The sequence below is a fragment of the Epinephelus fuscoguttatus genome, linkage group LG23, assembly GCF_011397635.1.
Source record: "Epinephelus fuscoguttatus linkage group LG23, E.fuscoguttatus.final_Chr_v1".
In the NCBI taxonomy this organism is placed as follows: Eukaryota; Metazoa; Chordata; class Actinopteri; order Perciformes; family Serranidae; genus Epinephelus; species Epinephelus fuscoguttatus.
In genome coordinates this window covers 2,186,701-2,211,615 of record NC_064774.1, presented here as the reverse complement: position 1 = coordinate 2,211,615, position 24,915 = coordinate 2,186,701, and the positions used below count along the sequence as shown (strand labels likewise).

The 24,915-nt window shown below is 39.9% G+C and overlaps 1 long non-coding RNA gene and 1 pseudogene across 1 annotated transcript in view; one reads left to right on the top strand and one right to left on the bottom strand.

The window, feature by feature from the left end:
- Positions 1-5,316: 5,316 nt before the first annotated feature.
- Positions 5,317-24,915, bottom strand: part of LOC125883943 (NLR family CARD domain-containing protein 3-like) — a 129,935-nt pseudogene continuing 110,336 nt past the window's right edge.
- Positions 13,550-24,915, top strand: part of LOC125883990 (uncharacterized) — a 116,959-nt gene continuing 105,593 nt past the window's right edge. Inside the window, exon 1 of the long non-coding RNA XR_007448619.1 lies at positions 13,550-13,648. This is a non-coding gene — a long non-coding RNA (uncharacterized LOC125883990). The remainder of the gene's footprint in view (positions 13,649-24,915) is intronic.

The window sequence follows — 24,915 nt, the reverse complement described above, 5'->3', positions numbered from 1 at the left end:
AGATATTGTCTAGGTGCTGTGGAAATTTAAGTCTCCAAACTTTGAAGACTTGGTTGACTTTAAAATGGTACAAATCATGTATGGAGCAGAAAAGAAAAAATAAAACAATCAAACAAACAAAACCAATCACAGTTATTACATGGAAGCTTCAGGCCAAATCTAAAGTGTCTGTCCAAAAATGTATACACAGAAAGTCTCTAGTGCATATCCATATTAAATTCATCATTATATATTTGATCCTCACCACTGAGATGAGTAAATATATATACTTAAAATTTAAAACACCATTGTCATGAGGAACTGAAAACATGTAGAACATTCTGTTTGTTTAAACAAAGGTTTAAAAATAACATGCTACATGGGCGCCGGTGGCTTGGTGGTGGAGCAGGCGCCCCATGTGCAGGGCTGTTGCCACAGCGGTCTGGGTTCGACTCCAGCCTCTGGCCTTTGCTGCGTGTCACTCCTTTCTCTCTCCCCCTTCACACTTGTCTGTCCTATACATTAAAGGCTAAAAAGCCCAAAAATATCTTAAAAAAATAATAACATGCTGCATAAATATGACAATAGATGATGAGAGAGTAACATTGGCATAGTGAGGGAAAGGGTACAGAAACTGCCAGGATGTATAGTGTCTTTTTTTTGTTATAGTTTTCAGTCACGTGACATGTGTGGTGACCTGGAGGGCAAAACAATGGGCCAACATAGCGGCTCAAACTGGAGTCTCCGTAGGCACGCAGCTCAAGCCAGTACAATTTCCTTATGTTTCAAGCCACAAATATTTGAAGAAGGGCAGTGGCATATCATACCATCCACGATAACCCTGGTATAAATTTTTATTTCATAGAAAAGCTAAATGGAATTTTAAAAAAGGCATGGACAAAAATCCCTCAACTTACACTGCTGCCAGGATGAAAGCGTAAAAGTATGGACAGTCATTATTTTCCTGGATGGATCAATTGTGCTGCTGTTTGGGAGTCAAAGGACAAGAAATTCTTCAGTGTTAAAGCAAAGGGAGTACTAATTAATTAATGTTAGCTATCTAACAGTAATCCAAGAATTATAGTTAATTTTAGAGACAGCTGCCACTGTTTGCCCTCCAGAGACAACATGGTATGTTTAATGGCACAAATCCACAATCTAGTCTTTCCTGAGTTTTCTTTGTTAGGCAGGATTCTGTAGAAACACATTGAGACTGTTTCATAAGCAATTGAAAACTCCTTGTAGTTGTAAAATATCCATAAAGGTAGAAGTTTGCAAAATCAGTACTCAAGCTAGTTTTTGAAGCTTACATGCTCCAATAAATGCATTTAGTTATTTATATGCTACGTCAATATATATTATTACTATGTTTTCATTTTGCAGATCATTCAAGTTACACATGTTGTAATTTCAGTTGATAATGTGAACATAAAACGGCCTCTGATGAGTGAATGGACTGGTGGGTGCTATTCTGTGACACTGAATCTCTGACAATCAGTATCAGACCTGGATTGTCTGCGGTGTGGGGGATGGTCTCCTGTTGTGAATGATGGTCGTTAGAGTCTTTTCACCTTGGGCTTCAGGTTTGTTAGCTAAAATATTATTTATTCTCAGTTGCTCATTTGATGCTCAACAATGGGTATACTTCAAAGCGCTTTGGCCTTAAAACACGTTTGGACTTGTGTTGTTGCTGTGTGCACTGCAGAACACATTGCTGTATCAGTGATATTGGAAGATGACACTTTTATGAAGTAAAATTTATACTAGGGTTATCATGGATGGTATGATATGCCACAGCCCTTCTTCAAATATTTGTGGCTTGAAACATAAGGAAATTGTACTGGCTTGAGCTGCATGCCTACGGAGACTCCAGTTTGAGCCGCCATGTTGGCCCATTGTTTTGCCCTCCAGGTCACCACACATGTCACATGACTGAAAAGTATGACAAACAAAAGACACTATACATCCTGGCAGTTTCTGTACCCTTTCCCTCACTATGCCAATGTTGCTCTCTCATCATCTATTGTCATATTTATGCAGCATGTTATTTTTAAACCTTTGTTTAAACAAACAGAATGTTCTACATGTTTTCAGTTCCTCACAACAATGGTGTTTTAAATTTTAAGTATATATATTTTCTCATCTCAGTGGTGAGGATCAAATATATAATGATGAATTTAATATGGATATGCACTAGAAAATTTCTGTGTATAAAATTTTTTGGACAGACACTTTGACAGACAGATTTGGCCTGAAGCTTCCATGTAATAACTGTGATTGGTTTTTGTTTGTTTGATTGTTTTATTTTTTTTTTCTGCTCCATACATGATTTGTACCATTTTAAAGTCAACCAAGTCTTCAAAGTTTGGAGACTTAAATTTCCAACCTGAAGCCCAGGGTGAAAAAACTCCAACGACAATTTTAAGCACTTTCCTCAATTGAACACTGGTAACATTAATGATCAATTAATTGATTAATTAATTACAAAAAAACTTTAGCAAATTTTGCTCATAGCAAACAAGACCAAACATTTTCCATATTCCCATGGCAAAACATATCATTTTCTCTGACAGCATAATGTAGCCTATCAAACCTGTAGACAGCTAGGTATTAAACACATATACTTAAATATCTGATAACTTGGAGTATGTTCATAAAATTCATCTCTGTTGGGGTGTCGGTGGCTTAGTGGTAGAGCAGGCGCCCCATGTACAAGGCTGTTGCCGCAGCGGCCCGGGTTCAAATCCAGCTTGTGCCCCTTTGCTGCATGTCATCCCCTCTCTCTCTCCCCTTTTCATACTTACCTGTCCTGTGCATTAAAGGCATAAATGCCCCAAAAATATATTAAAAAAAAAAAAAAATCATCTCTGTTATATTTCAGATCTACATCCATGAGGGAGTGTGAATATCGTCGATAGTAATCAACAGTGGACCTGTGTCGTTTTGTTCAAACAAAGAGGGACTTCAGTCCATCTATACAATGGTTAACTCCATCATGACAGACACTGAACCTTTCAATGCTCATCATTACCATAACACAAACACAAGACAAGTTAAATGACACAGTGCCTGAATTTAGAAAATTAAGTTTGTGTTTCTTATAATGACAGACTGCAACAATATTTCCTTGTCCTTGGTAGTAGATACGCTAAGATATCAGAAGTAACTGTTGTCAGTCAATGTCAATAGAGTGTAAAGATTCACTCATGCATCAGACTTTAATGTAAGATGTGAGTGCATCACTTCAGACAGCCTTTATCTGTAAAAAAAAAATGAACGTGAATCGTAAAAAAAAAATCTATGCAGTATTAGTGTATCGATACATCCCTCCCTTCGGTGTGTCTCCTCTTCATTTCCTCAAAACACCTAAAAACATAAAAATCTATCTTTTTTGTTTGGTCATGCAGGCTTGGGTGACATTTCCTGCAAATCTTACATCTTAAATCATTCATTTTAACTTCAATATTGTTCACAGGAGCCAGACACTTTATTCACATCCATGAAGGAGTGTGTATGTCGCTGCATCATATTCAAGCGGGGACCTGTGTCATTTTGTACAAGCAAAAGGGGACTTGAGTCAATATATAAAATCTATCTTTTTTGTTATAGAGTCAAACTTCAAAACAAGATTCCATAAATGAAGTCTTCTTTAAAGGTCTGCATCCTGTTGTTTTGATTCTGAGAGAGGATTAAGGTTAACTCCATCAAGACACTGAATATTTCAGTGCCCATTTCATTAACTCAAGCACAACACAATTTAATTGGCACAGTCCTTCAATTAAGAAAAGTTAGTGTAAATATCACATTTTTGACTACAATATGGGATCTGTGATTCATACCCAAATAGATTAGTTTTCTCTTCAAGATAGATTCATGCAATGCAAGATTTCTACATAATGTGTATTTTCAAGAAAATTCAATGTATAAACAATTCATACAAATACAATCATACGAATACAAATAAAAGTGTATTCCTATAAAAACAGATTTTTTTAAGTCTCACTTTCTTAAGATATTTAAGTACTTATTCTATTATACTATAGGTTTGCGTTAAGCACAAAGTCACTTTCAAAAATGACTTAATTGACATCCAGTGCTTGTGAAAAGTAGGAAGAGGAAGGTTTTCCTTTTGACTGAAAAGTTTTATATGACCACTCTGATGCCCACTTAAAGTCTGATAAAAGTTATACTAGTTGTTTTCTTTATTCTGATTATTATTCTGCTGCTCTCTGGATGGCCCTTCAGTTTAATATAGTCTAAAGCTTGAAATTAGCTAGTAAAGGATATTCACCAAAGTTGGGCCTTCATGATTTGTTACAAAAATAAAACATATCATGGTTCAAGAGGGTATTATAAGTATTGTTAATTTGACTTGACTTTTTAATTCATCCATGCTGGAGTATGATTGTCGCTCTATGCTATCCAAGAGGGAACTTGTGTCATTCTGTGCAAGCACATAGTGGACTTGTTGTGGACCTGTTGTTTCATAAAGTAATAATATACAAAAGAAGTGTATTCTTATAAATACTGCTTTTAAAAACTTTCCTTTCTTTTGATTTTTTAGTATTTATTCTGTTATCCTATGGTTGTAGGTCAGCACAAAGTCACTTTCAAAAATTGAGTTGATTGACATCCAGTGCTTGGGAAACCTAGGAAGAGGAGGGCTTTCCTTTTTGACTGACAAGTTTTAAATGTCCACTCTGATGTCCACTAAAAGTCTGATAAAAAGTCTGAAGCCTGGCTATTTTATTTCTATGACTATTGTAGTTGTTTTTTTCCTTTGTGTTTGTGTGTTTCTTTGTGTTCCTTGAAAGTAGTTAGTAAACAAATTCACCAAAGTTGGGCCTTCATGATTTGTTACAAAATTAAAACATATCATGGTTCAAGAGGCTATTATGTAGAGATTTTTATATCTTTCTCATAAGTATTACTAATTTGACTAATTTCATTAATTCATCCATGCTGGAGTGTGATTATCGCTCTATGCTATCCAAGAGGGAACTTGTGTCATTCTTTGCCAGCAAATAGTGGACTTGTGTTGTTTCATAAAGTATAATCCTATGTGTGTAGAGTGAGCACAAAATTACATCACATTCTTTTTTAGTTTTTAATTTTCTACCATTGAATAGTTAGTGATTATTGAAAATAATGTAAAGTGGTGTACAATTGTATTGAAAAATTATTGACATTGAGTGCCTGTGAAACGAGGACAGGTGAATATTTTTGTACTAAACTTCACAGGTCTAGTCAAAGTGTGATGTCAAATTAGTTTTTAGTTATAAATTAAAAGTGAAATGAAAGGATTACTGCTGGCCATTTCATAAATAATTGTTTTTGTTTTGTTTTGTTTTTTTTCTATTTTTCATCCTTTTTAGATTCATAAATATTGTCCACTGTTAGATATGTTGGTAAGAGCACACAGAACTGATGCTGCAGCTTCAACGTTTCTGGATCATCAGGACACAGCTGATCCTCTCAACACATCCACAATAGTTGGCTTCCAGCTGATGAGAGAAGAAGACAAGAGAAGTTATAAACCAGCTGTCAGTCAGTGATGCAGCACATCCAGTATAAAGAAAGGTCTGAGGTTTACAGGAAGTACTGGATCATTGCTCTGATACTAACTGTGTTTAATATAATACTGCTGAAACCAGCATGGACCCACTCCAACCCTCTACTGACCTCAGAGTCTCCAGTTTACAATGTGGACTCTCCTTCAGATCACACAGCAGCTTCACTCCTGAATCCTGCAGGTTGTTGTCTCTCAGGTCCAGCTCTCTCAGATGGGAGGGGTTGGACTTAAGAGCTGAGGCCAAAGAAACACAGCTGATCTCTGACAAACTGCACCTCCACAGTCTGAATAAAGAATAAATGATGTAGATAAAAATCATTAATAAAACAATCAGATGTGTTCAGGTGTTAAATGTGTAGCTCAACATTACTATGTCCTGATCAATGAGCTTTGCCCTAAACTGAGTAGAGTGACTTTGTCATTGTGTTATTGTGCTGATCCCAACAGGATGCACACACACACACACACACACACACACACACACACACTTCCTGACGTTTACCTTTAAGGTCAAGTGTTTATGAAAATACACAGGATATAGTTTTATACAGTCTATGGCAGCAACAGTCATGTTTACAACAACAAAGTCACTATATAAACTCAATAATATCTCACTGGAAACAAACCTAACATGTCAATAAAATAAATATTACTCCTGACATCACAACACTGAGTTACGTTATATAAGCATGAAGAACAGACATCAGTATCAGTCATTCATCCTGCTCTCTGTCCCACCTCTACTGAGGACACTCACTGTCCACAGGTAGGCTGTCTCAGGTACATTTTAAGAGAAGTGACAAACTAAGTTAAACAGACTACATACACACAGCTTTCATTTTAGTTTGCTTTAACTATTTGCTATTGGTCGCAATAGTGTGATGTGCTTGTGTAAAATGTGACTGTAAACCATAACAGCGGTAAATGAGGGACAGAGCAGATTGAAATATGTCTTTCTACATGCTGAACACATGTATTGATAAAGCACTGGCTTTTTACTGCTCAAGGTTTTATTGAGTCTGCAGCATGATGATACATGAAACCAAAACTTTACAAAGTAACAGTGAAAGCGACGATAACAGCGGAGCTTATTAGTACTACAGTCTTGATTCATTTTGTCCCGGGCTGTTTAATACAGAGTCTCCACACCAATCCCTACCCAGCCACTCTGAGGTTGCTTCTGGTCCTGATATAGCCTGCAGGCCACCAACTGAATAGGCCTGCTTTAAAGGTTAGGAGTGAATTTTCAACTCAGTTTTTCTACTTCAATTAAAGTTATACTATGCAGGATTGTTGCTTACACTTTGTAAACACACTTGCCAGTGAAAGTAAAAGCCAACCCCAGATTCATTCTTGTTTGGCATTTCTTCTCACTATATTTGTGTTTTCAGGTGTTGTATCTCTTTGATTCCTGCTGCTTACAGTCTGGCATCTGGTCCCCACCTTTTTATAAAGCCCTGAGCTCACCTAACACAGGCAGAGGGCAGAGTCTCTGCAGATAAATACACCACCACACACTGAGAGTGGCTCATAAGTGATGATTGAGAGGGATTATTTCTGTATGAGTCTATACACTGTTTTTAAGAAAGATCCTGCAGAGTTTATCTTTAAGGTTTTAGCTCCACATTGCTCTGCAACAGTCAATGGATTAAACCACTGAACAAGACAAATAGACTTCATTGTGGATCAGTATAATATCAGCCTGATGTCTGCAGTTTAGTGTCATCACAACTTTCACATCATAATAATCTCAGCACAGGAGTAAAAAATGGTGTCTGACCTCAGAGTCTCCAGTTTACAGTGTGGACTCTCCAGAAAACCACACAGCTGTTTCACCCCTGAATCCTCCAGCTTGTTGTTACTCAGGTCCAGCTCTCTCAGATGGGAAGGGTTGAACTTCAGAGCTGAGGCCAATGAAACACAGCTGATCTCTGACAAACTGCAGTAACTCAGTCTGAATGAAGAATAAATGATGTAGATAAAAATCATTAATAAAACAATCAGATGTGTTCAGGTGTTAAATGTGTAGCTCAACATTACTATGTCCTGATCAATGAGCTTTGCCCTAAACTGAGTAGAGTGACTTTGTCATTGTGTTATTGTGCTGATCCCAACAGGATGCAGGTTAAAGACTGGAAAATACAAAAAGTGAAAAACAGCTCTCATAAATATCATTGACAACGTGCTGCTACTTCAATAAAGATGTAGTGACTTCACCTCTTAAACTCTGCCAGCTCCACCAGTGGCTCCATCATCACTAACTCATGTTGTGCAGCCAAACACAAATCACTTATTTAAAGAATCATGAGGGTAAATTTAAGTTGAAATCAAGTCTTTAAAGCAGGGCTGTTCAATTACAAATTCAACTGGGCCGGATTTTAAACCAGAAAATGTTGATGGGCCAGACATTTTCAGCAGCAGGCAACCTATAGGAAACTTTTTTGTTTTAGCTATTGGTGATGACACATTTCTACACAGGTGCAAATTACTGTAGTAAAAGTAGCAATGTTTTTAGTGTCACATTTGAAATAATAACACAAAGTAGTCACATATCTGACAGAGGAACATCACATAATGCAGAAACAGAATAAAGAAGAGCTGTCAATGCACAGAAGCATAACAAGTGACATTAACAGTAACTAATAACACACTCTATCTCTCTACCACACACACACACACACACACACACACACACACACTTCCTGACGTTTAGCTTTAAGGTCAAGTGTTTATGAAAATACACAGGATATAGTTTTATACAGTCTATGGCAGCAACAGTCATGTTTACAACAACAAAGTCACTATATAAACTCAATAATATCTCACTGGAAACAAACCTAACATGTCAATAAAATAAATATTACTCCTGACATGAAGCATGATAAGCATGAAGAACAGACATCAGTATCAGTCATTCATCCTGCTCTCTGTCCCACCTCTACTGAGGACACTCACTGTCCACAGGTAGGCTGTCTCAGGTACATTTTAATAGAAGTGACAAACTAAGTTAAACAGACTACATACAGACAGCTTTCATTTTAGTTTGCTTTAACTATTTGCTATTGGTCCCACTAGTGTGATGTGCTTGTGTAAAATGTGATTGTAAACCATAACGGCAGTGAATGAGGGACAGAGCAGATTGAAATATGTCTTTCTACATGCTGAACACGTGTATTGATAAAGCACTGGCTTTTTACTGCTCAAGGTTTTATTGAGTCTGCAGCATGATGATACATGAAACCAAAACTTTACACAGTAACAGTGAAAGAGACGATAACAGCGGAGCTTATTAGTACTACAGTCTTGATTCATTTTGCCCCGGGCTGTTTAATACAGAGTCTCCACACCAATCCCTACCCAGCCACTCTGAGGTTGCTTCTGGTCCTGATATAGCCTGCAGGCCGCCAACTGAATAGGCCTGCTTTAAAGGTTAGGAGTGAATTTTCAACTCAGTTTGTCTACTTCAATTAAAGTTATACTATGCAGGATTGTTGCTTACACTTTGTAAACACACTTGCCAGTGAAAGTGAAAGTAAAAGCCGACCCCAGATTCATTCTTGTTTGGCATTTCTTCTCACTATATTTGTGTTTTCAGGTGTTGTATCTCTTTGATTCCTGCTGCTTACAGTCTGGCATCTGGTCCCAACCTTTTTATAAAGCCCTGAGCTCACCTGAGCGCTGTGGGGGTACACGCCCAGAAACTTCGCAAACACAGAAAAATAAGAAGAAAGTAAGAAAACACAGGCAGAGGGCAGAGTCTCTGCAGATAAATACACCACCACACACTGAGAGTGGCTCATAAGTGATGATTGAGGGATTATTTCTGTATGAGTCTATACACTGTTTTTAAGGAAGATCCTGCTGAGTTTATCTTTAAGGTTTTAGCTCCACATTGCTCTGTCACAGTCAATGGATTAAACCACTGAACAAGACAAATAGACTTCATTGTGGATCAGTATAATATCAGCCTGATGTCTGCAGTTTAGTGTCAACACAACTTTCACATCATAATAATCTCAGCACAGGAGTAAAAAATGGTGTCTGACCTCAGAGTCTCCAGTTTACAGTGTGGACTCTCCAGAAAATCACACAGCTGCTTCACTCCTGAATCCTGCAGCTTGTAGTTGTCACTCAGCTTCAGCTCTCTCAGATGGGAGGAGTTGGACTTCAGAGCTGAGGCCAGAGAAACACAGCTGATCTCTGACAAACTGCAGCTCCACAGTCTGAATAAAGAATAAATGATGTAGATAAAAATCATTAATAAAACAATCAGATGTGTTCAGGTGTTAAATGTGTAGCTCAACATTACTATGTCCTGATCAATGAGCTTTGCCCTAAACTGAGTAGAGTGACTTTGTCATTGTGTTATTGTGCTGATCCCAACAGGATGCACAACAGGAAAATGTTGATGGCCCAGACATTTTCAGCAGCAGGCAACCTATTGGAAACTTTTTTGTTTTAGCTATTGGTGATGACACATTTCTAAACAGGTGCAAATTACTGTAGTAAAAGTAGCAATGTTTTTAGTGTCACATTTGAAATAATAAAACAAAGTAGTCACATATCTGACAGAGGAACATCACATAATGCAGAAACAGAATAAGGAAGAGCTGTCAATGCACAGAAGCATAACAAGTGACATTAACAGTAACTAATAACACACTCTATCTCTCTACCACACACACACGCACACACACATGCACACACACACACATCTCAGTCAAGTCTGTATTTAGAGGATCAATATCAAATCAGACACGTTGGACTAAAAACTGTTCATTCATTCATTTCTTACATGACCTTCATACTGTATTTGTATATGGAATAAAAAGGAGAGGGACACATTTGTTCAAGTTGTTCAACAGCCACATGCACATTAAAAGAGTTATTGGTGGCAGTAAATATTCCTCCTGTCCATACTGAGTGTGAAGTGGTCTCTTCTTAACTCAGCTACACTGTAAGAAATGTCTTCATAAGTTCAGATGAAACTAATATGAAGCTTCAGCAGTCTGAGTTATCCAAATCAAGAGGGTGTGGACCAAAGTTACAGACTGTTTAGCACCAAACTCCCTCTTTGAGTTACTGTTCCTCCTCTGCAGCTCAACAAGAAAAACACTGTCAAACACTAAATACTGACTGTAACTCAGACGTCTGAAGCCTCATATTAGTTTAAACTGAACTTTGACACAGAACAAGACTGTGGATTTTGTCCTCCATCTGGTAACACTGGAGTCAGGTTATAAAGGGACTGCTTCACAGACAGTATGGACAGAAGGAATGATTACAGACATCAACTACAAAGTGCACTCAGTAGAGTGCAGACCTCTGCCAGGCGACTGCATTACAGCTGTGACTCTAGACAACAACACATGCTGCTCAGCTGTGACCGCTGGAGTTGTCCCTCCTGACTTCCTTACAGGCAAGATGGCGGCTAAGATAACAAAACGTCTGAGATGCTTGCTGTCTACACAGGGCTTTAAACAGATGACATTAACATAGGACATATCAAAGTGCTTGACTTATATAGAACATTTACGAAAGTGCTGGAATTAATCTTCAGAGTCTGTTATAATAACATGTATGCCTCTGTGCACCAGTCAAGTTTCTTATTACATCCATGTCTGTAAAAACATGGATACTTCACATCCATTGTCCCCCGACAGCACAGAAGATCTATACAATCAACATCATTTCAAGGTGGACACCCAAGATCAGTGTCACCAACTCAGTCTCTGACCAAATGTCTCCCCTTCTGTTCCTGAGATATGACGTTTAATAATGACCAGAGAAGTGTTTTATGCAGAACATGATGATGTCACAGTGAAGTTGACCTTTGACCTTTTGGAATAAAATGTCATCATTGATTATTTTATCCTGTTAGACATTAGTGTGAAGTTTTATCATCATTAGCATATGAATTCTTGAGTTATGGCCAAAAACATATTTTGTGAGGTCACAGTGACCTTATTGTTGCAGTCTAAAGGTCTGTGACTTCAAATGATTATGTAACGTTAACATGAAAACAAAGAAACCTCAGAACCTCAGGAATCTTAAATTCTGTTTGGATAAATCTCAAACTTGATGGTGTCTAAATGTTCTAAATCATCATTTCTCTGCCTTTCATAACCAACTGTTCAGCCATTTGGAAAGACACAACATTTCTGAAAACACTGAAAGCTTTATAACCTCAGTCAAGGATTTATATTATATATATCCAAAAACAAACAAACAAACACCTACATAAGCAAGTGAACTGACCTCAGAGTCTCCAGTCTACAGTTTGGACTCTCCAGTCCAGCACACAGCTGCTTCACTCCTGAATCCTGCAGGTCGTAGTTGTAGCTCAGGTCCAGCTCTCTCAGATGGGAGGGGTTGGACTTCAGAGCTGAGGCCACGACTTCACAGTCAGTCTCTGAGAGTCCACTCAATCTAAATCTGACATGACACATATATTACAAAATCTGTTATTGTCAAAGAGACACTTTATATTTACTTTATGGATTTGATGATAAAACAGTTTGAAATATCCTGTTTTGATGGACTGAAAATAGTTAAGAATAAAAAAAGAACACAGAGAATTCAAACTAATTAAATGCTGATTCATGACCAGAATTACTGCCTCGTGGTCGTATGCTTCACCAGTCAAGTTACACTTACAGTTTACATCCATGTCTGTCCAGACTCATATGTGTCCATGACAGTAGACAATGATTCAAATATGGATGTTGCTGCAAAGAAGCTACTTATTCTAAAACACAGGCACACACATCTTCAACCCGACAGCACAGAAGATCTATACAATCAGCACAGTTTCAAGATCAGTGTCACCAACTCAGTCTCTGACCAAATGTCTCCCCTTCTGTTCCTGAGATATGACCTTTAATAATGACCAGAGAAGTGTTTTATGCAGAACATGATGATGTCACAGTGAAGGTGACCTTTGACCTTTTGGATATAAAATCTCATCACTTCATTATTTTATCCTGTTAGACATTAGTGTGAAGTTTTGTCATAATTAGTGAATGAATTCTTGAGTTATGGCCAAAAACATATTTTGTGAGGTCACAGTGATCTTGACCTTTGACCACCGAAATCTAATCAGTTCATTCTTAAGTCCAACTGGACGTTTGTGACAAATTTAAAGAAATCCTCTCAAGGTGTTCTTGAGATGTCGTGGACAGACTGACAACCCAAAAACATGATGCCTCTGGCCACGACTGTCGCCGGCACCGAGGCATGAAAAAAGAGATAGCAACAACTGGATAAAAGCAGTTTTAGGACTTCAGAAATCTCCTTTGGCAAATGATACAGATCTTATTTTAAATGTTTAAGCATAGTGGTGAATAAACTCAGGTATTATCTGCATGTCTGATTCTATAAAACACCTTACACAATCTGTTTATGGAGTAATAACTTTACTGCTTTCACTCAGAACCATCAAATACTGCCATACTGTGATGAAATGCTGCTGTGATAAAACCTCAACAACAACCTCTGAAGTCCATCATTTGTTTTATCAGGTTCACATGGCGCCTCCATCACATAAAGCTGAAAAACTGTCAACTGGAACAATGATTAGAAATCAATAGAAAAACTGTGTTCATTAACTCAACAGCTATAAACACAACCAACTGAAACATCTACATGTTTTGCACTCACAGCATTTGAAACAGCTCAAGAACATCTGTGACAAAATACAACAGACACATCATTTGAACATTTAATGAATAATAACAATTTCATAGTGTGTATATTTGAAGAATTAAACTACTAATCTACAATGTTTTATGATGTTAATCACATCTGGACTTACCCAGCCTTTCTGCAGTTCCTCACAGCTGGAATCAGTCTCCGTTGTCCCTCCCTTGTTGTGTTGTATTTGTTCAGGTCCAACTCATCCAGAACCTCCTCTGACATCTGCAGCATGTAGGCCAGAGCTGAGCAGTGGATCTCTGAGAGTTCCTTCTCTGATCTGTTCTCTGACTTCAGGAACTCTTGGATCTCCTGATGTATTGAGAGGTCGTTTATCTCCAGCAGACAGTGGAAGATGTTGATGCTTCTGTCAGGAGAGATCTTGTTTGTGTTCATCTTCTTCAGGTTGTTGATGGCTCTCTGGATGATTTCTGGACTGTTGTCTGTCTGACCCAAAAGGCCTCCTAACAGTCTCTGGTTGGACTCCAGAGAGAGGCCATGAAGGAAGCGGACAAACAGATCCAGGTGACCATTTTTACTTTGGAGGGATTTCTTCATGGCTCTCTGTAAGAAGACATCCAGGGATCTGTAATTATCCTCGTCTGTCCCCAGGAAGTCCTCCAGTACCTTTGTGTTCCTGTTGGTGAAACAGTGGAACAGGTAGACTGCAGCCAGAAACTCCTGAACGCTCAGATGAACGAAGCAGTAGACTGTTTTCTGGAAGATCACACACTCTCTTTTGAAGATCTCTGTACAAACTCCTGAGTACACCGAGGCCTCTGTGACATCAAGACCACAGCGCTCCAGGTCTTCTTGGTAGAACATGATGTTTCCTTTCTCCAGATGTTCAAACGCCAGCCTCCCCAGCTTCAGAAGAACGTCCCTGTCAGCCTCCGTCAGCTCCTGTGGACTGGTCTCAGGACCGTCATCATACTTGTGCTTCTTCCTCTTTGTCTGAACCAGCAGGAAGTGTGAGTACAGGTCAGTCAGGGTCTTGGGCAGCTCTCCTCTCTGCTCTGTAGTCAACATGTGATCCAGAACTGTAGCAGTGATCCAGCAGAAGACTGGGATTAGACACATGATGTGGAGGCTCCTGGATGTCTTCATGTGTGAGATGATTCTGCTGGACCGCTCTTCATCACTGACTCTCCTCCTGAAGTACTCCTCCTTCTGGGCGTCAGTGAAGCCTCGTACTTCTGTTACCCTGTCAACACATGCAGGAGGGATCTGATTGGCTGCTGCAGGTCGGGAAGTTATCCAGACCAGAGCCGAGGGAAGCAGCTTCCCCTTGATGAGGTTTGTCAACAGCACGTTGACTGATGACTTCTGTGTGACATCAGTCACAACCTCATTGTTGTGGAAATCCAGAGACAGTCTGCTTTCATCCAGGCCGTCAAAGATGAACAGAACTTTACAGACAGCGAGCTCCTCTGCTGTGACCTTCTGTAATGTTGGATGGAACACAGAGCAGAGTGAGAAGACTCAACTTCTCATCTCTGATCAAGTTCAGCTCCCTGAACGAAAGCAGAATCACCACACTGACATCTTGGTTTTCCAAACCCTCGGCCCAGTCCAGAGTGAACTTCTGCACTGTGAAGGTTTTTCCAACGCCAGCGACGCCGTTGGTCAGAACCACTCTGATGTGTTTCTGTTGCTCAGGTAAGGCTTTAAAGATGTGTTGACACTTGATTGGAGTTTCATGGAGGGTCTTCATCTTAGAAGCTCTCTCAAGCTGCTTCACCTCATGTTGGGTATTAACCTCTTCACTCTGTCCCTCTGTGATGTAGAGCTCAGTGTAGATCCTGTTGAGGAGGGTTTCACTTCCTGTTTCATCACTTCCTTCAGTCACACGTTCACATCTCCTCCTCAGACTGATCTTATGTTCATCTAAAACCTCCTGCAGACCACTGTCTGCTGAAAGAGAAGGAAACATGTCAGACTAAAGAAATAAATCTGGACTCTGATTATTTTCATGACCAACATTAAAACAAGTAACACAAACAAATGAAGGTTTTATACATTAGTTTGATAAAATCTTTCATGTCTACACTTTACAACACAAATAAACCAAGAAGAATCCTGTTTTCAGACATGATGACATCAGCAGACAGATGTACAGTCTTACTTTGTACAGTGCTGGTCTGACTGGCTGTCTGCAGTCCAGCTCTTGTTCTGGATCTTTCTCCACACTGGGGACAGGAGGAGTCTCCTGATGAAGCAGACTGGTCCCAGTATGAGCTGATGCACTGTCTGCAGAACCAGTGTCCACAGCTGGTAGAGACTGGATCCTTCAGGACGTCCTGACACAAACTACAGCAGGACGGCTGCTCCTCCACAGAAACATGACTCCTCTTCTTCTCTCTGTGGAGATGAACACATTATTTAGATCTCGTCCTGCAAACTGTGCTGAAAATTATTTGCTTTATTCACACGTAACCACTGGCAGTTAAAATGATGAAAACCTCTTGAGTAAATTTTTGGTCCACTGAGAGACAGCTTTTAAGAGGCCAAAAACACCCCCATTGTTTTCAACAGAGGGTCCAGTTCATTACTGAACATGTCCCCCACACTTCCCGTATCTGTGCCCTCCGTCCCCTGCACTTTTTACAGCCGTTACAACCGTTCAATTCGTTTTTAATATGTGGTAACGTGTTTTTCCTAGCTGTCTTTAAACGCACCATGAGTAGGTGGTGAGCCGTTTCTCAATATGCGTTCATGTGCGGACTTGTGTTCTTGTGACGCGTCATCAGTCACAGCCCAAGTACTGTTCCAATTCAAAGCTCACATCTAGCCAAGTTCAGTCCAAATTCCCGGATGTGTTCTCGCCACACCCATTTCACCAGGGATGCATCGGAGCAGACTTGTGTGGACTTAGACAGCTAGGTATCCCAGGATGCATTTCGCAAACAGCCACTGGAAATGGTGAGTGAGGGCGCACAATTGCAAGCCTTAATTACCGATATGTGACTGTTGTTTTGTCACAGAACGTAGTGTTTTCATGCGTAGTTTAAACGTCAGACCCGTGGTCGATGTTTTAATATAGAGCCCAGCTGAATGTGACTGAGGTCCACTAGATGACAGCGGTGTCAGCGCTCATACATAATAAACGTGTGTCCCACTGAGAGCAGCCTCTCTCGGGTAGTCCTTTTGAAACTCGTGGCTGATATCTCTGTAGTGGTTAAATATGAAATGTAATTCCTTAGTGGTATGTCTAATGGGCAACATTCAGTCTCAGTGTAAGATATATTCTTATATTATTGTTGTTCTTTGTATTCTTTTGCTTTTTCATATGTTTTTACCATTCAATAATGATTTTAATAATTTATTGTAATTTATTTATTGTATTTAAAGATTAATTGTCTTTATTGTAGTATTTATTCAACAGCATTTTAAATATTGATTATCTGATATGAATTGTATACCTGATGTCTGAATAAACTTTTCCTCTTCACATCTGACCTGTGTGATCCATTTATATTGGTGAGGACAGACTAAATGACAAACTGCTGTCAGTGTAATCCAGTACAGTTCAACAGCACCACAATCTACAACTCAACACTTCAATAAAATGTCAGACTGAATATTAAACTGCTGTTGTTTTTTCTAGGTGCACCAAGTAAACTGTCAAGTCTCCATAAACATGTAGACAGAAAGCATAATGATGAGACAAATGCAGTGATGGACAGTAACTAAGTATATTTACTCAAGTAGCTACTGTACTTCAGTACAAATCTGATGTACTTTGGGTATTTCCATTTACTTAGAGGGAAATACTGTACATTCTACTCAAGCTACATTTATTTGATAGCTATAGTTACTTTTCAGATAGTTTGTTTTATATGTTGTTTCATGTTTACAAGTTGCTGTGTGTTGTTAAAGATCAGACTAGTGCACCAGTGACAGGTGTTAAATCAGGTGTTTAAATGCTGCTCACATGAAGCCTACGTTGATCAATTAATACTCAATACATATTCATGTATATGATGATCACAACACTTGACATTGGGTCACTCTGCATCATGAGCACTTTGAACTCTTCATCTGAAGTAGTCCTACATTCTGCTGACAATACCCAGATACTTTTACTCAAGTTTTTGTTCTTTGTTGTGATATTTCTACTTTTTCTAGGTACTTTGTCCACAACTGGACAAACATATCAAACAACAGAGAAATGCAAGCATAGCACATCTCATCCCCATCCTCCAGGTACAGAAATCCTGCTGCAATAACTGCACCAATGTCAATTATCCATGTCAATTATTGATTTTTGATTTCCAACTCGCCAATGCTCACAACTCTCCACAAACTTTCCCCGCACTTGACTTTTGATTATAATCAGAAGCCAGCTGTGGGGAAAAGGTTTTATGAGATATTTTATGAAAATATTTTGGCTATTTATATGTTTTTGTGTGTCAGTTACATATATGTATGTTGAAACGTTAAAAACATATACATATTAATTTCTTACAGTGTCTATGAAAAGCCGCAGGGCTGTGTTTATATTGTTTTACTCTAAATGCATGTATACAACACAGTACAACAGCCAAGGCGAGCGGAGGTGGTGACATCATCAAGTTTGCTGCTGTTCCAAAAGCAGAAATGACTGTACTCCCGTCCTCCCATTCTCCCGTTCTTGGGAAGTTTGAACTTGCCAAGTCCACAAGTCCGAACTGCTGAACTTGAGTATTGAGAAACGCCTATGCTGTCCTGTTGTGATTTGAATCAGTCACAGAGGAGACGTGCTGCTGGACAGTGCTGCTGTGTTAACTATTTTCAGCAAACCAGCCAGCAAGAAGCAAAACACCTTGCACAGTTTCTTCCAAACAAACCATGTAAGTTGAGTAGTGCTTTTGCATGAAGATAATGTTAGCTAAATGATGACTAATTAATAGATGCCAATATATCAAGTTCAGCTAGTTAACAAGAATACTAATGTTATTGTTACCTATGTTAAATCACTTGCTAGCTAGTTTCATACTAGGAATAAACCCACTCCTCCTTAATAAGAATTTGTGCTCACTATTGCTTTGCACATATTTTTTTTAATCTTTATTGTCACAATGTAAAGAGCAGGGTCAGGGAGGATACAGTGGACCAGAGGCCAGCAAGGATGATCATGCAGGATCTTCACAGGTAAGGAGAGATTATAACTGGCTAGGGTTCGGACTCGTTATCATTTTAACGATTCCTTCTTAACGGTCCGATTCTGTACCAATTCCTACATTATATTCATTATACTTGCTATACCTAAACAAGTATATAATAAACACAAATGCAATCATACAAATACAAAAACATTATTCTAACGCCAGATTTCCACTGGATGCGTGTCTGTTGCAGAACGGCAGAGCTGGTTATCCGCTGCGTGCTCCGCCATCCGTCAATACCCACCAGCTGGGCGCGTTTGCTGTGCGGTGCGGTGCAGCTCCGCCGGAAAACATCTCGTGCACTGCCATGATTAATATCTCCTCGTCCATGGTGTTCACGGGTTGAAATGACGTCTGAAAACCTCTGACCTGTTGACTTCAGTCCTGCCTCTGACCATTATGTAGATTTCAAGTTGAAGCGCAGGGAGATATTATCCGCCGTGAACACTGTGTATTTTATTTTGAAAATTAACCAGATGTTTTATTTTGTTTCTGTGCACGACTTCCTGCCCCGCACGATCTGCTCTGTGCTAAATTGCTGCGTTGTGCTCCAGCGTCCGGCAAAAATAGATGTCCTGCATATCTGTTGCGGAGGGCTCCGGAGTGCCGCAGCTGAGACGGAGCCGGAACGCAGCACAGCCGCAGCCGGTGGAAACGCACACATTGACTAGAACTGAATCCTATCGGCTCCACTGCCATGCCGGAGCGGAGACGCAACCAACACGCATCTGGTGGAAATAGGCCGTAAATGTTGCACAGTACAATTAGATGAAAATACACATTTGTGTGTGGTGTATTTCAGATTTAGAGCTTGTATCATCTCCCTGAGAATATATAACAACAAAAAGTGATTCTCTGATTTCTACAGTAACACTATTACCTCAAATTAACCACAGCAATGTAATAAAAAATACTTATATGCATTCATGCTTAGGCACTGTTATTTACGTGACAACACCTGAACAGAACACACACACACATTGGCTGTTTGTTTCTACCTCTCTCCTCGCTGGAAGCGGACCTCCTGCCGCCAGCCTCTGCCTTGATTAAACGCTGAAAATAAAATATAAGAGGGAGACAGGTGTCTCCTATTTTATCTTATTTTGTTATATTTTTCCCTCTCCTCTTGCTGGAAGCCGGCTCGGACCTCCCGCTGCCTGCTCCCGTCTCAAACACGGAGGTCTCCCTCTCCGCTGGAGCACCCACGGCGCACGCCTGGCCTGTTAAATAGCCTGGCTATAACCATAACAACTGTGTGACACAAACTCAGTGCTTTATTAATTAAATAATGTCTGGCTCGGTCGGGCTCGGACAGAAATATGCGGCCCGTGCCGCACTCTAATGGAAATGCATGTGACGTTTTTTTTTTACAATCTAGGAACTGTTTGCAGGAACTGTTACTCCAAATGTGATGGAACCGGTTACGAATCGAACTTTGGACCCGGGTCCAAAAAAGAACCGGATCCGGATCCCAACCCTATAACTGGCTGAGAGAAAATATCTATAGCATAAAAGTGACTGTGCGAATAATTTCCACAGCTGTCACCACTACTATTCCTAATTCTATTTATGAATTTTGCTTTGCACATTTATTATACATATTATTGCAATAGATAGAAGAGGGACAGGGAGAAACCAGGCAGGTATCAGGACAGGGATCTGACAGCAGCACCAATTATCAGCCCAAGGCTTCACAGGTAAGGAGAAATTGTAACTGGCTAAGGAAATGTCTATAGGATAAGAATGACTCTCAGAATAATTTTCACAGCTATTTCAGAACTACTCTTATTTATACTCTAAAATGTTTTTGTCTGTATTGCAATAGGTAGCACAGGGAGAAGGCTTAAAAATATTTGATTAATTTTGCACATCTGTGTGGTCATATTTGACTAAAATGTAAAATACATCTTGATGTTGATATGTTTAGTGTTGTGTCACTTTCTGTCTTCATGCCATTAAACTAAATGATGTGGCTTATTACCCTGTTACCTTTTCACTTCCATTCCATTTTGTGAGCAAAAAGAAATGGAGGTGATGAATCATGATGGTGGTACACTGCCCACTCTTCACTTAACATGATGAGAAAAGCACAGTGACATGACAAATCGTATGTTTGTACATAGATAAACAAATGCACACAATGAACTGAAAAGTAATACAATTATAGAAAACTACTTGAACTAGAAAATGCAGGGAACTAAAGGGGGTGCTGTACCGGGACATAAGAGTTTTACTTTTATTTTAAAAGTTTATTTTTTTCATATTTCTTACTTACTTAATAGGACTTTTACTGTTCACTTTCCACATTTTGCTTTATTGCACAATCTTTATTGTTTCTACGCAAAATTTCTCAATTGATTTGATGGCCTGAACTGTACCTGTAATTAACTGAACTATTAATTACAGTAAAAGTAACTTTAAAAAGGTGTCTGTGAAACTTCTGTCTATGACAACTTTGTATTTAAAAAGCCTCTAGGCAGTAGTTTTATACATATTTTGAACTTCATATTGCTTTGAGGTGCAGGGCAGATATTCATTAATTCAAGCTTTAGTTTAACTCGAAATTACACTGAGGGACACCCCCCCAGGACTCAAGCCAGTTGTGCCCCCACACCTCTGAAATCAAAGTTTCGTCCCTGCATAGGCACACACACAGACACAGACACACACACACACATATTTTTGAAGCCAAAATATAATCACCTTAGTAAAAAGCTTACCTTTGACTATAAACACTTTGGTCACATGACTTAAAGTCGCTACCACAATGAGGCTGTAAAGTCGTGTTCGGCACGATGATTTTCTGTAGTCTCATTTAGCCACTTGTTAGCAACAGAAGATACACTTTTAACTGACATATTTTATTCCAAAGAGCAAAACATGAAAGTATCTTTAACTTCTGTTGACCACAGACCTTATTTCAAACATCTAACCAAACACCCATTAAAAAACCACAGACTTCAAGATTTAGGGAACCAGGAGTGCTAGGACTCACTCCTGGAGTACTCTATATTCAAATCAGTGGAGGTGTGGTTATCTCAAAAGCTCAGATTTTGTCTGAATTTGAGTTGCTAGGCACGTTTCCACTGAAGAAGTTCCTGGTACTATTTGGGGGCCAGGAACTACTACAGGAACGTCCTCTCGCTCAGCCCTCTCAACCGCCATGTCTCCACTGAGAGAGCGGAGTGGGAGGAAGGTTCCTGTAAAATTACCGGGCTCTGGATGTGACGTAATCATTGCGCGACCATTTTGACCGGGGCGACGTAGTGGCGTAGGGATGCTGTTAGCCATTAGCGGTGTCTGTAATAACTTCGGTCACAGTCCGTGAAAAAAATATTTTTTTCCAGCGGATGTCTTAGTTACAACATGATTGAGCTAACTGGAGTAGTTTCATGTCGTATCCGACAACGGGAGGCTTTTAACAGATGACGTCCTGATGTTAGCTTTGCTGCTGCTGTTAGCTGTCCCTGTCAGCTGATGCTTTCTAGACATCGTGATTTCCCAAAACTGAATAAATACCACACATAGCAACACAAAACTGCTTTGCTAGCTCAATCATGTTGTAACTAAGATATCCGCTGGAATTTTTTTTTTTTTCACAGACCGTTTATTGAGTTATTACAGACACCGCTAACAGCTAACTGTTAGCCCAGCTAATCTACGATAACCATGTTATTAATTACAAATCGTTACATCCCGCCTTGAGTATATCCAATCAGCACCAAGCAATCCCCAAGCCCCAGCCAGGAGTTTCAGGGCCGTTCTGAGTACCTACTCCGAGACAGGGACTTGTTTAACCCCCGTAAAAGTTCCAGAACTCTGTCCTTCGGGGGTGGTTCCTGTGGTGGAGACACGCACCAACAGCCCCGGCCCCGTAAAATTACCCCGAAGTTCCTGCGGTGGAAACGGGCTTGCTATGGCTGCTGACTGAGGACCTGTCTCTGGATCTGACGTCTGCTCTCCTCCCAGTTAACTTAGTCTCTTAGCGTGTGGAGTGAGGCAGAGGGACCACAGGGCGCTCTAGTTCGCTCATTCTTGTTTCATCAGTGGTCTGAACAGTATATCACCAAATCCAGTGCTCCATATAGCTAGACTCCAAGCTACTGGTCAAACTTTGGTCTGACTCTGAGTTGACCACGCCCCATTCATCTGAATATCAGAAATGGATATTAAGAGAGCTGGAAATAAATGTGGAATTATGAAACAAAAGTCCTGCCCAAAAATTAGAGGTCTTTGAAAAATGAAAATAAAAACAAAAAAAGAAACATAGTTTTGTCTTCAGGTCAGTTTACAGTAGAAACAGTCTCTTACTTTGTGGCTGAGGGTCCAGGTTCATTACTGAACAATGGAGGACTAAATTTGGACCGGTCACTCTTCAAAGACAGACAGCTGGGTACTGGAGACTCTGCTCTCTGTCTGTGGAAACAACAAATGTTTGACACATATTATTAGTCCTTGTAAAGACCAGAGGTAAATGTTTGACACATATTATTAGTCCTTGTAAAGACCAGAGGTAACATCACAACAAGTCCTCCGACCCATACGAGAGAGTTACTGCCCAAAGTGAAGGAGTTCAAGTGTTTCTGGGTCTTGTTCACCAATGAGGTTAAAATGGAGCGTGAGATGGACAGACACTTTGGTGCTGCGTGCAGTGATGCAGGTGCAGTGCCAGACAGTTGTGATGAAAAGGGAGCTGAGCCTTAAGGCAAAGGGTTGACCTTTATCTGTACGGGGGGCATGAAAGTTAGGGCCTGTCCCAATACCCACACTTCCTCTAGAAATACCCACTTGCACTTGGTTGTGCGCGTTCACGTTTAGGCTAGTGGTGTCCCAAAACAGAACTGAGGTAGTGGAAGTGGTTTCCAACACTTAAAACCCACTCTTGATTCCAAGGGAGTCCCCCAACCCACACTTTCAACGAAGTGGAAGATGAAATTTCCCAGAACACCTTGCAAACTACAATTTGTTACTGTACGATCGGAATGTAGGCTATAAAAACAAAAGATGGTTGGACTAACGTAAACTCATCCGTTAAACACAGCATCAAAATATTTAAACAAATCAACTTATCCAAATAAAATCAATCAGAACTAGAGGATGTTGGGAATAGAATGATTTTATGTGTTTTACTATCAGTTGTGTTTCACTATATAAATTTTAGATATGTGAACAATGAGAATACTGAGATGATTTCAGCTGATCTGAATGTGTTTGCTTTGCAGAAGTGGAGAAGTACAGGAGAGGAAGAGGAGCACATACCGCAATGCTTAGATAATTAGTTTCATATATGGTAAAAAGAATAGAAAGTGATGTACAGATAGTAAGGTACAGCACGTGTAGGGAGTTGTGTTGTTCTCTTGTCTTTCAAAACAGGAACCACGCCCCCACCGCCAGCGGGAAGGAGTCAGATTAACACGAGGCAGGGGCGTGGTGTGGTGAAGGAGGAAGTGGAACTGCCAATGAGAAGAGGACAACGCCTTGCGTGCACAATGACACTCTGTTACGCTCAAATATACTGGGTCAGGGAAAGGACAGGAGGTCAGACTTTGTGAACTGACACACCTTTGTTGTTCGTCAAGGACGTGAAGTTGAGACCCAGAGCTCTGTAATTTTATTCCTTTACTGCTTAATAAACTACATTAACTGAGACCGAACATCTTCTCCTATTGCTTCATTAAAGAACACGCAGGACTGAGCTCACACATAGCACACTGGAGAGTAGGATGAGCCCAAGTCCATCAAGGATGTCGTAGGCGCCTCCTGTTTTCAGCATTTCTTCTCCGTTGATTCATCAGACAGGAATAAACATAGCACACGCCACAACATAAGCGCTGGAGCCGGCATTTCAAACCTGAATGACAAACGGTATCTTGCGTCGCTACTACGCGTGACGTGCGCCTGCACGTCAGCCACGCCGATTTGCATGAAGTGGTGTCTCATTTCTTAGGGAAAGATTTCTACCCTAATATTTCTCTCTTCCCTCATCAAGGGTTATCTCGCAAACGAGGGCACTCAATACCAAGTGGAAGATTTAAGGGGTAGAAATGGGATTGGGCCTAAGCGTCACCCTTGTCCCTTTAACTTGTGTTGACCACAGACCTTATTTCAGACATCTAAACAAACACCCATTAAAAAACCACTGACTTCAAGACGAGGGAACCAGGAGTGCTAAAACTCTATATCTCTCACTCTATATTCAAATCAATGGGGGTGTGGTTATCTCAAAAGCTCAGATTTTGTCTGAATTTGAGTTGCTATGGCTGCTGACTGAGGATCCGTCTCTGGATCTGACATCTGCTCTCCTCCCAGTTAACTTAGTCTCTTAGCGGTGTGGAGTGAGGCAGAGGGACCACAGGGTGCTCTAGTTAGCTCATTCTTGTTTCATTAGTGGTCTGAACAGTATACCACCAAATTCAGTGCTCCATATAACTAGACTCCAAGCTACTGGTACCATGTTTTGTTTATTGTCTCCCATAAATAAATAGTCCTTGTTTAGTTCACATCAAGAACTTTAATTTGTGAACT